The sequence below is a fragment of the Trematomus bernacchii genome, unplaced genomic scaffold (genome assembly GCF_902827165.1).
Source record: "Trematomus bernacchii unplaced genomic scaffold, fTreBer1.1, whole genome shotgun sequence".
In the NCBI taxonomy this organism is placed as follows: domain Eukaryota; kingdom Metazoa; phylum Chordata; class Actinopteri; order Perciformes; family Nototheniidae; genus Trematomus; species Trematomus bernacchii.
Window position 1 is genome coordinate 20,431 of NW_022988050.1, and position 16,009 is coordinate 36,439.

Sequence of the window (16,009 nt, forward strand, 5' to 3'; positions counted from 1 at the left end):
GTGAATTTATTGGAGAAAAAAAATGTGAACAGTATTTTTTTAACAGTTGATTACCCTGAACTTTAAAGGGGACCTATCATGCAAAATGCACTTTTGTACGTCTTTTATACATGAATATGTGTCCCCGGTGTTCCAGGGAACTCACCAAGTGTCAGAAAACACAACCCTCTCTATTTTCCTCCATACCCAAATCTCTAAAAAAGGGGCTGCAACGGATCTGATCAAAACTGATCCAGATTTGAACACTGTCCTGACGTTAGGACGGTGGCGCTACGGCTATTGGGCCAACTCCACCAATCAGGAGGAGACAGCCACGGCCATTGCCGTTCGAAAGCGCTGGAGATATGGGCTCAGAACAGTCTCATAATACACACATGCACACAGAAGGATTCACACTTGTATTTCCGGATCCACACTTGTGTTTGTCAATGCACACCAATGTGTTCCGTTTCATATACATGTAAATAAAATCCAAATACAGAAAAAAGTTTTACATATGTATTTTTGATCCTCACATATTTGTTTTCCGTTTAAATCCTCTGAACCGGCAAACCAAACCGCTTTCTGGATCGCTGTGCATTCGTGTGTGGGTTTTTGAGACTCCCCTGACGGTCACCCGATTCGTACTTGTAATTTTTCTATCTATAGCCAATCAGATGTCTCCTCAATTCTAAGCCAATCACATGAGTGCGTCCCCACGAGGGTAGATTTCTTGCGTTCATGACGTAGCGCTTCATGTGCGCATTTTGCGCTGTCCGGAGCTGACAGGTCCATGGAGCCTGTCTGCAGGCGCTAATCTCAGGACACCTCCGCTCTCAGTACATTGCCACTTTCCGAGCAGGAAATGCACGCAAATACAAGCCTTTATATTATTAAGGTACAGTGCCACTTTCCGAACCATTAATGAATGCTTGTGTACACAAGAACGGCAGGCAAAACTGTTTTAAATGTGTGTTTCCTGTATGTCGAATACAGCTGCTTTATTTATGTCTGAAGTTGTTGTGAGTGTGGAGGGAGCAGCTACAGGTTAGCTTAGCCTAATCGATCAGTGCACTACGAAGCCAGTGCTAGACAGTGAACTGTCAACGGGGGGAGCCCCGCCGGTCATTATCGGCCGATATTCACTCTTAATAGTTTGATCGGTGCTCTCTATAAAGGCCGATCAGGAGAGCTGGATCTGATCGATATGGACATAACGCAGTGAAGTCGAGTGAAGTTTTAGCGAGCTGCATGAGAAACTGACGGGCTGTCAGGAGAGAGGGAGGGAGAGAGGAAAAGAGAGATCCTTACTCCCGTGTTATTATCCGGTCATAGTCCGGTAATTACCTGCTAACGGAAACTCTGCTACACAATTCTTCTTCTTATTCTTATTATTATTGAAACATGACCGGTAAGTTTTCAAATTTGTCCGGTAAATTAAATTCTGTCTGCGGAAACCCTGCTCCGGACAGCGCAAAATGCGTATATGAAGTGACATGAACGCAAGAAATCATACCCTCGTGGGGACGCGCTCATGTGATTGGCTTAGAATGAAGGAGACATCTGATTGGCTATAGATAGGAAAATTACAAGTACGAATCGGGTGAACGTCAGGGGAGTCTCAAAAACCCACACACGAATGCACAGCGATCCATGCACAAAAGCGGGTTGTGTTTGCCGGTTCAGAGGATTTAAACGGAAAACAAATATGTGAGGATCAAAAATACATATGTAAAACTTTTTTCTGTATTTGGATTTTATTTACATGTATATGAAACGGAACACATTTGTGTGTGCATTGAAAAACACAAGTGTGGATCCGGAAATACAAGTGTGAATCCTTCTGTGTGCATGTGTGTATTATGAGACTGTTCTGAGCCCATATGGAGACGGCTATGTATATATGCCAGGCCTCTAGATGGTGCTGTTCTCACAGAATCAACCCTTGCAAAAACAGAGCAAACATTTTTCAAATTGAGCAAAATGAGGCATGGCTAAAATGCATGATCTGTTTGGTATTTTGAAGAAAAAAAAGTATAAATATGCCTTATATAGGTATGGCCCTACACTATATTATTCAAATATAGCATGATAGGTCCACTTTAAGTATAATTCAACTGAAAACCCAAAAAAAAAAAAAGTAATAATAATAATAATAATAATCGTTTTATTTCGATTACGTTGTTTTCGTAATCGTTGCAAGCCATAATCGTAATTGCGATTAAAATACGATTAATTGAGCAGCCCTATTGCTGAAGTGGCAACGAACAACCTTAGCCCGCAGCAGCAGCATCCTGCACAGACGCATGTTATTAGCGGCTCTTTACTCACAGCACCACTCAGCCTCGCTGTAACTGTGATGACCTTTGATTATAACCCCAAAAGGCAACATTTAAATACCAACATGCTGCAAATGTGTTCCTGCTCCAGCTTTGGTGGTTCGTTATGAAACAGCAGGAAGACCGAGTGCTGTGTTAAATGTTTGTTTATTCAAATCTTAGTTTGCTTATTTGGAAAGGTATCAGCTGCTGACATCGGTTCCAGGTTAACACAAAGTTGGATGTAAACAAAGGAGTGTACAGTTTAGTTATAAGGGTATAGGTAAATTCATGTTTTTGCCATGAGGAGTTGAATACTAGTTTATAAGAGGCTGCGGGTTTGATTTGGATGCACTGTTTCCTCCTCATTTTTGCGGCTGTATAGAAGAATTTCTCTTTTTACACACTCCTGCATTTGCTCTACCTACTCAAACATATTGTCAAGCTGGAGGCGGCTTTGTGGCTTCTTGGATTTAATCATCCATGAATAAAAAAACGTGCATCTTGCTTACTTACTTCTCATGCTTTACGAGTTGCTACATGTACTGTAATTATAGCGTAGTTGACTCTCACGAATTATCATTATCTAGCTACTTAGCCCAAGTTCATTATTTGTATTATTATTTGTTTACGTCACTTTTATTTGTTTGTTGAGCACTTCCGGTAATTGTCACATGGGTGTGGTTTGTGTATTTAAGTCACCTGTTTCATGTCGAGTGCGGATGACAGAGGGTGAGCTTGTGCTGTCATTTTTTCTGTTGATCGTTTTGTCCATGTTATGATTTTGTTTATTAAATATCCCAAAAACTATCTTGCTTCACTATGGACTTTCTCTTCGAAAACGCGTCACAGTTTATAGCCAAGTTTAGCCTCTCGGCGACTCAAACGCAACTGGGGATTGAGCCGCCACATACCCCTTCATCTATTAATATAGCTTGAACCCATCGTCTCTACAGTGAGACAGAGAGTAAGAAACCCCAAATAAACCCACAGTAAGTCAGTCAGACAGAATCAGGAGAGGAGACTCTGCTAGCAGCCTGAAGAAATCCATTTCTGAATGATAGATGGTGCGCTGTCAACCCAATTGTATCCCCGACATCATCTCTCCACGTCGTCTTTGCTGACGTAGCGTGACGGCGGCTTCTGATGTGACGTTCCCAAATGCGAGAAACTAATGCAATGAACCAAGACACTGACGTACAGAAAGGGCCGGATCCTGCCTGTACAGCAGGATGGAGCATGTGTTATGGAGCTAAATCAGGGATGGATTAAGAGATGGAAAAGACAGGAAGAGGGAATGAACAACAGGAAGACAAATATGATAAAAGTAAAAGAATGACACAAAGATCTGTGGTGGAAAATCTGCAATAAACGATATTAGTTATAGGGCTGTGCAATTAATCGTATTTTAATCGCAATTACGATTTTGGCCTGCCACAATTACGAAAACAACATAATCGAATAAAACAATTATTTTGCTTTGCTAGGTTGTGACATATTTGATCTAATTAATTTTGGTCTCATTATTTGTATTTATCATATTTTATATATGTTTAGTAGCTTTGTGGAAGTGCGCTCCAAAATATTTGTTGATCTTGTTTATTGGTATTTATTATTTTGATATTATTTATTTAAATGTATCATTATTATTTTTTGTATTGGTTTTTCAGTTGAATTATACGTTCAGGGTAATCAACAGTTAAAAAGATACTGTTCATAATTATTATTTGTATTTGTTTTTAAAGTTCAATAAATGGATTTTTTCAAAGTCAATGAATAATCGTATTTAATAATCGTGATATCAATTATTGACCCAAATAATCGTGATTATGATTTTTGCCATAATCGCACAGCCCTAATTAGTTTATATTGTTCTTGCACTATTAAGTGTATTGTGTGTTGCACTGTAGGAGGAGCTCATATTTCAATGCCAAAAACTTACACTGTAAGCTATTCTACATTTAACATAAGCCTTCAAAATCTTGACATTATTTATATACAGGCTTCTTATAGCATTCTTCTGCTCTCTTATATATCATAATTTCCATTACACGTCCCATCAGAAGTCCCTAACGTGACTTGACAGACGAGAGCATGACAACGATGAGGAAAATCTGCCCGGAGTGTCATCGCTGCAGTTTCTCCGTCTCTCACACACACACAGAATCAGTATTATTATTCATGACGACAAAACACTCACTTCCTCCCTCTCAGGGTGATATTTTGGGTTGTTGTGAGGACACTAGTTAATGATTTACGGAGCATTTGTTCAGGGAAATAAGATGTGACACCACAACATTTCCCTGCAGAGGTGAGAACATCCCACGGGTTATCTATCACCAAAAGACGAAAACAAAAGCCCTCTGCATTTCTCACACACACACACACACAAACACAAACACCACACACACACACACACACACACACACACACCACACACACACACACACACACCACACACACACCACCCACACACACACACACACACACACACACACACACACCACACACACCACACACACACACACACCACACACAACACACACACACACACACACACACACACACACACACACACACACCACAAACAAACACACCACACACACCACACACACACACACACACACACACACACACACACACACCACACACACACACACACATTCTGCTGCTTGTTTGAGCATGTGCAAACTGAATTAAACCTAATAAAATATCATTGCTTCAGGGTTGAGCGCCTCAACCAGTGAAGGTGCAGCCATGTCGGTCAAAAAAGTCTTGAGTCATGCTCTAAACAAAATATTTGTATGAGGTCACAGCGACCTTTGATAACCAAAATCTAATTTATGTTAAACATTTGTGCTAATTATGAAGAAATTCAAGACCCTGAAATATTGCATTTACAACCTCTGCTGTTGCCATTTCGGATGTATAATTTATCACTGAATTGGCAGATCAGTAAATACAAAAAGGTATGGCAGTCTTTCCCATTTTCAGCTCGATTTAAAAATGGCACCAACCCATCCATCTAATTTATTCAATACTCATTGTCAAACCCTTGTTTTACACTTACTGTAAATCTCTGGCATGAAAACCAATCTGATACAAAATAAAGGATTTAGTTTAATATTTAAAAGCCTAAAGTGTTTTTAAAGGAGTGGTAAGTTAAAGTCCATTGTTTATTTATGGGATTTTTTGTGGGACACTCGCATCCCTTGCCTCTTTTCAATGTATACATTGTGATTTAAATGCTTTGAATAAAATACTGCTTAGCCTCAATACAAAATGTGAAAACACACACACACGTATTTGTTCTGCCTGCTGTGTGATTCTGATCTGGAAACTTGGATGCGTGTGTGATTTTTTTCTAATTAGAGAAGAGCCTAATTACCATCTCTCGGCGCCACAGATGGTCTGACTGAACCGACGCCTTCTCAGTGTTGCTGACGTTTTTTCATGTAGGAGGAAACACACATTTTATTTAATGTGCTTCCGCTTCTCCTGGGTTAATGAGAACAGATTTAAAAGAAGTTTAGGACATTCTTAAAAAGGCTTGTGACTGTAATCCCCCAAAAGTGTATCCATCTCTTTCATCTGTATGATTTATTTAGGAAAGTTAATGTAAAAAATCAGCTGATAAGTGGCATTTTAGGTAGGTAGGAACTAGGGATGCTCCGATCGATCGGCCGATATTCCTCTCTGCCGATCGATCGGTTGCTCTCTATAAAGGCCGTTCAGGAGAGCCGATCACATGACGTCAAATACATGACAACTTTTCTCTGTGCGCGGCAAACAAGCGCGCCAAAATGGCTTTCACAAGTCTGGCAGTATTTTAAGGTTTGTCCGAAAACGACAGTAAAATAGCGGTATTGCAACGTGTGTGTGAAGCAGAAGCAGCTCCACCCGCTGTGTGACGGGACCGGTGAGCGGAGCAACACACACACTAAGAGTTTTAGACCTAACACACTTAGCTCTTTATCTACCTCTGGAACAAGCTAAACTAGTTAGACATATATTTATTCTTCACTTTGGGTCACTCATTACTGGATCAGTGAGCTGCATGAGACGATTACTGACGGGCTGTCAGGGGAGAGGGGGGGAGAGAGAGAGGAAGGGAGGGAGGGAGAGAGGGAGAGAGAGAGAGAGAGAGAGAGACAGAGAGAGAGAGAGAGAGAGAGACAGAGAGAGAGAGAGACAGAGAGAGAGACAGAGAGAGAGAGAGTGAGAGCGAGAGACAGAGAGAAGAGAGAGAGAGAGATCAGAGAGAGAGATGAGACAGAGGATGAGAGAGAGAGAGAGAGAGAGAGAGAGGAGAGAGAGGGAGAGGAGAGAGGAAAAGAGAGCGCTTCCGCTCATTTCTCCCGTGTTATTATCCAAAGTTAATGTAAACTTGAATAATGTACTTCATTTGAATGTAATAATTATGTTTGTGGAAGCGCCAGTGAATGAGCCCCATTATTAGGTAGGTAGTCTAAATAAATACCACGTCTAATTTCTGTTTCCTGATGGTTGAAAGAGGACAAGTTCACACAACTTTTATTCTAATTAAGACCTTGGCTCTGGCCTCATGTTTACAGTTCCTTGCCAACGCCTCATCTCAAAGCACGGATAAGATGATAGAGCGAGTCGACGCATGTAAAAGAGTCCATGCTGATGCTGCAAGTTGAGTCATAGATTTAATGTTAGAAAACAAGAAAGAAATCTAAATATTTTAGGAGATAACCCACGTCACTAAACCTGTAACCATAACTCATTTTGGTTGGAAAATAAATAGTCACAGAAGGAATTTCAATATACAATATTATTGTCATTTTAGACCATTTTATGAAATAAAAATAGCTATGGCAAAATAAGGAAGATACCACTCTTTAAAAAAGTAATGGAGGTAGGTAGGTAGGTAGGTAGGTAGGTAGGTAGTAGAGGTAGGTATGTAAGTAGGTAGGTAGGTAGGTAGGTAGGTAGGTAAGTAAGTAGGTAGGTATAGGTAAGTAAGTAAGTAGGTATAGGTAAGTAAGTAAGTAGGTAGGTAAGTAAGTAAGTAAGTAGGTAGGTAGGTAGGTAGGTAGGTAAGTAAGTAAGTAGGTATAGGTAAGTAAGTAAGTAGGTATAGGTAAGTAAGTAAGTAGGTAGGTAGGTAGGTAAGTAAGTAAGTAGGTATAGGTAAGTAAGTAAGTAGGTAGGTAGGTAAGTAAGTAGGTAGGTATAGGTAAGTAAGTAAGTAGGTATAGGTAAGTAAGTAAGTAAGTAAGTAAGTAGGTATGTAAGTAGGTAGGTAGGTAAGTAAGTAAGTAGGTAAGTAGATAGGTAAGTAAGTAGGTAAGTAGGTAAGTAAGTAAGTAAGTAGGTAGGTATGTAAGTAGGTAAGTAAGTAAGTAGATAGGTAAGTAAGTAAGTAGGTATAGGTAAGTAAGTAAGTAAGTAAGTAGGTAGGTATGTAAGTAGGTAGGTAGGTAGGTAAGTAAGTAAGTAGGTAAGTAAGTAAGTAGGTATGTAAGTAAGTAAGTAGGTAGGTAGGTAAGTAAGTAGGTAAGTAAGTAAGTAGGTATGTAAGTAGGTGAGTAGGTAGGTAAGTAAGTAAGTAGGTAGGTAGGTAGGTATAGATACTATCATATATTTTATATGTGACGAAAAATAACAATACAGGACTCTTTCGAGGCCCTGTAATTGGAATGAGTACACTTTAAATCCTTTTCCCCCATAAGCCGATGGGGGACAGGGTTTTGTCTAAATACTGATTTTCTCCTTAAAATGTTAAAGTGATGCCAGGAAAACATATTGCTGTTCATCAAAAATTGTATAATTACTCCAAAAATATGAAAATGACGTCAAATAGAGCGCCAGACGGCAGAGACAACGTAGAAAATATTGAATGCAAGTTCATAAAATGTATGGGGCCAATAACAATACATAACGCCAAAGTGATGTCCATATAACTTACTTTATGATTAGGGTGATTTACATATATCTTATGATAAGTCAGTAGGGAATTATTTTTGAAAGCCTACACGTTACATCAGCATTAGGCAATCAAATCTAATTTAGTAATCCTCTTGGTATTTCATGTGGATTGAGCCATTGATTATCATAAATCTGAGCTAATAAGATTATAGTCTGCCTAGTTACACATGGTCAGCTGACATAATCTGGCATCAAAGTATAATGTTATTGGCGTGGGACGACATGAGGGCAGATTGGGACGCTATAACGGCAGGAAGGTTAGCTGAGGTGCTGCTAATCTCATTAAAAACACACAGAGTCAGACAGTCTGTGTGGTGTGTGTGTGTGTGTGTGTGTGTGTGTGTGTGTTTAAAAACATCCAGAAACACGCCAACGCCAGCGGATTAGAGCAAATAAATCAGCCTCCCTCCTGAGAGAAGACAAGGAAACACACCGTCTGAACTGCTCCTTCCACACACACTTCAATATGCACTTCATACTTTTCCAGACCTCATTATGGAAACAGGCTTTCGCAGAGTGATTCAATTTATTGTAGAACAAGAAGGAACATTGCAAAAAGGCATGAAGGGGTAAGAAACCCAGGACGAGGTGACAGCAATTTAGAGGAAATATCTAATGTTTTACTCGTATTATTTGACTAGATATAGTGAAGGTGGATGGAGAACATGTGCAATATGATCTGGTGTTTATCGTGATATAGCTCAGATTTAACAGTGTAGCTTTTATCAGCTTGTCTATAAAATGAAATGTATGGTTACCACCATGCTGATAATTACATATATAAGACACAAGAGTCAATTCAGTAGAAATGGGACGAAAACGTTTTTGTAAATAGATTTTATTCAGCCGGTTTTATCCTCAGAAGTCTCATGATGAGAGTTCTCTGAACACACACTGACCCTGACAGCTGTGGATGCACACAAGCATGAACGATACAACAGATTGGGTGCACATGGTTAGTTAATGGACAGAAATCTGGCTTATTAGGGATGTAGCCCGGCAACTTTATCTGTGTTCTTCGAGGAAGAATCTAGTATTTACTCGGAAATATGTGCGGTTTATTCCTCTCAGTTGTCAACTAGCAAAGTCATAAAACCATTGGTTTCATTTGTCTAAAGGCTTGAATGTCAATATATGTCTGACGACCTTATCCGCTTCTTTTTGTTGTTGATTTAAAGGTCCCATGTCATGCTTTTCTGGTTATTACCCGTCCCCTTGTGTTATGAAGGTTTTTCTGCATGTAACGGTCTGCAGAGTCACAAACCCTTAAAGTACACCCTGTAGCGAGTAGAACTCTACACAGAAAGACCTGTCTGTGCTGCCCCTCACGTGTGTGTGCTCAGGCTGAGTTCATGCTGAGTTTCGCCAGTGTCGACACCAGTAATCCAGCTCACACCTGTCCGCTCCTCGAGTCTCAAAGGGCGGAGCAGCGAGCCCCGCAACGTCCCGCCAACACGGCACCCAGACCCCACGCAGCATTCTCATCTGTTTGTCATTACTGGTGTCATTTTCTGGATGCAAACGCCATTGTAACACATAAACACTGATTTCTGCTGTAACGGTGGTGGACTCATCAGAACAGAGTGGGCGAGCTGACCAATCAGAGCACAGTGGGCTCATAGGGAGCAAGCCGTTTAGGACAGAGAGTGAATACACAGACTATACAGAGATGCTGAATGAGAAACCAATGTGAGTTTGGAACAATGAACAATGTAAATCCATTCTAGTAGACCTCAACAATGGAATTATGATCAGTAGAAATGGCCATGACATGGGACCTTCAATGTTTCTTGGTAGCATATTTTGCACATGCAAATCCAAGACAGATTTCTGCTTTTTGCATGAAAATGAACTCATTTATTTTCTATTTTTGCTCCAGCATGTTTGGTTTTTTAGTACACACGGGCACACATCAGGACAAAAGCACTTAAAAAAGAAAACAGATTGATTGTCAAAGCCTTTATAATAACCCAGAAACATGTCTTTCTCTCTGGCATGAAGATGATTGCAGCAATTCTGTCTGTGTACCATCTGACATGCTAGCTCACGTTAGCAACTGGTGAACAGAGGGTCCATAGAGATACACTATGGCGCGTTCAAGCTCTATTTAGTATCAATAGTGGGCCAAGGGGAATTATAATGTTATCATGATGTGTTCAAGGTATTCTTGTACAATTGGAATCAATAAAGGTGTTTGAAGGAGATGTTTTCGCAGCAATAGAGGAATCACTGTTTTGACAAAAACAGAATGCTAACGGTAACATTACAGTACATTACATGTTACATGTTAGACGCTTTTATCCAAAGCGACCTTACATACTCAATACTGTGGACAATCCCCACAGGAGCAATTTGGGGAGAAGTGTCTTGCCCAGGGACACAACGACATGCTGACTGCAGTGGGGTTTGAACCTGTGCTCCCCTGATCCGAACATCAACGCACTAGCCCACTGCGCCACAGGTAACAGATCAGTCTATGTTGATGTGCATGGGGTTTATTGTTTTGTTTTTACCATGGTATCCAACTGGATAGCATGACATCTCACCGGTATTGATATCAAAACTCCTGACATCGTTACATCCGTAGTCACAACTCACAGAGGATTCAGAGCCTCAGCTACGGCTCAGCAACGGTTTTCAGTATGACAGCAAGATAAAATCAGTATGACAGCAAGATAAAATCAGTATGACAGCAAGATAAAATAAAAAATGAAGCCTCCCCTTGTGTATCTCAAGAATCAAGAGTGTGTGTGATAGAGATCGAGATAATAAAAGGTGAATATGGAGGATAAATGTGCGATAAGCGTCCACAATGAGTCAGCTGCTGAGAGCGAGGATAAGGACAGGAGTGAAGGAAACATGGAGAGATTCAGGTGTGTGTGTGTGTGTGTGTGTGTGTGTGAGAGAGAGTTGTGTCTTCAGGCAGTGCAGAGGGAACTCCTGAAGGTCACACGGGAATAATCTTTCCACAGACTGGAGAGCTTCAGCAAGGGAGCAGTCATCGCTGCTGTCGGCTGAAAATCTCATAACTCCAATTTTGGTGGCTGTGTGTTTTGGTTTAGTCACTTTAGCTGAAGGGATGTGTGCTCTTCAGCTGAGGTCTACAAAGTATAGACACTAGAAATCATCTTAATATAGCTGTACCTATTAGAATATAGTCCATATATTATTATAATTGGCTGTTTTATAACCATGACAGTTATTTTTAAAGCAGAAATAGCCAAACAATAATAATATTCTCTGATTTTAACCGTTTTAATGATTGGATTTCCCTGCTTTTCTGTGACATAAATCATTTGGAGTAATACTTTTGGTATTTTGACTTTGTTATAACAGACACCAGACACTTGAAGAAGCCTCTGTTTTTTTTGTACTGTTTATAGACTAAACCAGGTGTCTTCATTGTTTTTCAGGCCCTAAGCCAGGGGTGTCAAACTCAAATACACAGCGGGCCAAAATTAAAAAAATGGGTACTAGTCGAGGGCCGGACTGGTTCAATGTTTATTGCAAAACTTACTTGAAATGAACTTATTGCACATATTAAACCTGGAACTAACAAAGCTTAAATTATTGCCTATAAAAACAACATTAAACATTAAATAATCAGTTGCATTCATTTCTTATGGCTCTCTCTGCAGATTTTCCAGAGTCATTTCTTATGATTACATTTCTCCACAGGCCAACAACAGCTTCAAAAAAAACTATTTCCCTCAAAGATGAAACCAAACATGCCCTGTTGTCATGAGAGAAAAAGTGCAGAGGAAACATCCATTGAACTCAGTGTTGCTGCTCTGTGACGCTAGTTCAAGCCAGATACTTGGCATCTCATCTTGGGTGCAAGTTCATCAATGTTTGGGGTCAGGCTCTGAGCTGAGGAGACCCTCAGGATTGAGTGAAGGTGTGCGTGCAATATACCGACGGGCCAGATCTAACAGTAATTAGAAATTATCCCCCGGGCCTTGAGTTTCACACATGTGCCCTAAGCTAAAAGAGAGATGGTGCAGGGACCCCTTTGGTTAAAAATTGAGTATTAAAATGGGCCCTAAAAAGCATATATATGTTTAAACATACCTTTTTTAAATTGTGCATACAATTTTTATTTTTTTATTTATTCTACTAATTCATCCACAAAAAGAAAAAAGTATAATTCATACACACAAAGATAAACAAAATTAGTAGAAGCGGGAGGGCTGAAGCATAGCTTATGGGAGGGGTTGCCTAAGTTCATTTACATATGATCAAATGGAATAATTCAATGTATACGACAGTGCCATAGCTAAGTGTGTTAGGTCTAAATGTGTGTTTTGCTTGCTCACCGGTCCCTCACAGCGGGCAGAGCTGCAGGTGCTGATCTCTCTCTCTCTCGCGTCCGGTTACTTCACTCGCGTTTATGTCCAAATCCATCAGATCTAGCTAGTTCTAGCTAATGATATGGCTGATGCCCCTCCCTACACGCAGATCACGCAGACTCAAACCTCATCTTATGCCCAAAATTCCCAGCTGAGAGGGTCTTCTCTACAGCTGGCCTGATTGTGAATCGTCTCCGCACCCGCCTCTCCCCTGAGTAGACATGCTCATATTCTTAAACAAGAATGAGTATTGATAGCTGCATTCTGTGCATAGGCCCTGTTACTAGGTGTTGATCTCTGTTGTAATAGGGTTACGTTACCCTAACCCGTTATGTTGTTCGTGTATGATCCCATCTTTCATTTAAAACCAAGTTATGTTTTAAGCATGAAGCTGTAGGCCTATAGCTGTCAACTGTTTCAAACTGTGATCACCAGTTCAATACATTTGACAAATTCGACTTGGTTTCTATACTTATTTGAACATGTATTTTATTTTTTTTGTAAAGATCTTTCCCACATTTTTTTTTAATCGGTTTTGCTTTCAAAATTCCCATCCCTAATATACACCAATACAAATATTACAAAGGCAATTTCCAGGGCTGAAAATAATAATTCATCCGCCCATACGATGAAAGAAATAAGAAGAAAAAATAAATAAAAAAGTAATGTAAACAATATTAAATAAATAAACAAACTGAGAAGTTAGTATTTCTAAAAAATTAATTGATTCTGGGAATACCCAATATTTGTTAGTGGAGTAATCTGCAAATAAAATTTTTTGAATTGGTGTTGACAAGGTATTACTTAATTAGTAAAATAATAACGCAGAGCTAACTAGTTGGCCCGCTATCATGTAATTTAGCCCATGTTTGTGATAGCATGTGGATTCATGAGCAACAGTTAGAATAATCAATGATGTGTTTTATTAAACTGCTTACAGGTTTTTTCTTATATTGTTGCTAAAAATATGTTTGGATTCATGCTGTTGTAATCTGTATTTTCCGACTAAATCCGAAAAAAAAAAACATAGATTATTAAACAATAATTAGTCAGATCCTTCTTTTAAAGACCGATGAAGTAAAAGGTAATAATCCACATGTATTGGTACCGTGCCCATATACCATGACTGGACATTTTATCCATATCCTCCTCCGCCTATTCCCAATGTTTTTACACTTGACATTTGAAAGATAAGAGCACATAAATGTCAGCCTACAGTTAGAGACTCCAGACTGAAGGGAAGTTCATACCCTCTTCTCTCTTACTGTCACACATACACACACACGTGTGTCACCAGCTGCAGCATATAGAAATCTGCATCATTCATGAGTGTGTTCAGCGTACATGTGACTGGGAAACACATAATACATCCCTCTCTCTCTCTCTCTACATAGGATGCCAGCTGTACAGCTTACTGACTGAGAAGCTCCCTGCAGAAGAAGAGGCACGTGTTCATCCATCTGACCCAGGCATTTCACACCACAGAATGATGCATACATACACACACACACCACACACAACACAACACCACACACACACCACAAACACACACACACACAACACACACACACACCACACACACACACAACACACACACACACAACACACCCCACACACACACACACACACACACACACACACCACACACACACACACACACACACACACACCACACACACACACACACACACACACACACACACACACACACAGGCCACAGTATATGAGCTGGTCATTAGTGCTGCAGGGATGCATTTCCGGGGCATAACAGAGTTGTAGTAATAGGTTTTGAGAAAGGAACACAGATACTGCAGTTAAGGTCCTTTAAGACTACTGCAACACCTTATTAAGGGATAACCACATCCTAGTGCCACAGTTATCTAACATTATTATACCGTACAGCAGGGCTATTCAATTTAGTTTGGAATGGGGGCCCGGTTGATGAAAATGATCCAAAGCAAGGGGCCGGGAAAAAGATGGCTTGAAATATGAGCAATCATATGAGAGCTTCAGATACAGTAAATACTACAACAGCATAGTGGAGTGCATATATTGTGTTTAATTTAACATCAACATCATTTAATTTGATTTAATTTAGGTGAAATTATCTAATCATTCATGCAGAGATGCAATAAATGACAGTTTATCACTACAGTAGCCAGTAGGTGGGTTGTCACTACAGTAGCTAGTAGGTGGGTTGTCACTACAGTAGCTAGTAGGTGGGTTGTCACTACAGTAGATCGTAGGTGGGTTGTCACCTACAGTAGCTAGTAGGTGGGTTTGTCACTACAGTAGCTAGCAGGTGGGTTGTCACTACAGTAGCTAGTAGGTGGGTTGTCACTACAGTAGCTAGTAGGTGGGTTGTCACTACAGTAGCTAGTAGGTGGGTTGTCACTACAGTAGGCTAGTAGGTGGGTTGTCACTACAGTAGCTAGCTAGGTGGGTTGTCACTACAGTAGCTAGTAGGTGGTTCGAAACCCAAGCCCGCAGAAGTTTTCAGGCAATGTCTTCCCCTTCTATTTCTCAACGTAACACCCTCTCTGGAATAAAGGCACTCTGGCCCAAAAAAAAACTTTTAAAAAAGTAGATTACTTTTTAACATTATACTCAAAGGGCCAGTAAATATCACCCCGGGGCCGGATTTGGCCCGCGGGCGCCAATTGAATAGCCCTGCCGTACAGTCTCTGTTTGGTAGGTTTATATTTTATTTGTATTACGTTTAGATTGCTTTATTACGTTTAATATTGTATTGGTACTACTTACTGCTTTAGTCTTAATTATTTAGGGAATTCTGTCCCTAACATCTTTTAAATTTAGCACACGTGTCCATTGTATAAAGTATGTCTATACTATACTACAATAATGTACTGGTACTTTTTTCTCAAGTAAGCACCTAAATACTTGTTTCAGTACTTGAGTATATGTACTTAGTTACTTTACACCACTGCTGTTAGCTTAACCACTAAATGCCACACACAGTTATAACACATAATTATTAGAGAGGTTAATAATGTTTTGGTACTTCTACTAAAGTAAAACATCTTCCTCCCACCACTTAGTCCATACTTGAGTGATGTAACTTAGTTACTTTACACCTCATACACTTTTTCACCAATGATTTTCAATGGACTTCTCCATGACCTTTACCTAATTTTCCGATGACCAAAAACATTACTCTTTCTCAGCAGGTACCACTGGAAATTGTTTTATTTTAACATGGAACAGGAAAATAAGGGTCTGCATATGAAACAGGTTGTGCCTATCTAAAACAAATCAAATAGTAGGCTTACTAGCTTCTACACGACTAAAAGCAACTAACATTTCTCACCAGCAAAATACCTCGTCAGTTAAATGCCATTTTACGTTTCATTACTATACGATACAGTATTTATTATCATTATAGTATTA

At 39.8% G+C, this 16,009-nt stretch overlaps 1 protein-coding gene across 1 annotated transcript in view; it reads right to left on the minus strand.

Annotated features, from left to right (window-relative positions):
• kctd17 (potassium channel tetramerization domain containing 17) overlaps window positions 1-16,009 on the minus strand; it is a 31,565-nt gene that overhangs the window by 14,460 nt on the left and 1,096 nt on the right. The window lies entirely within an intron of this gene.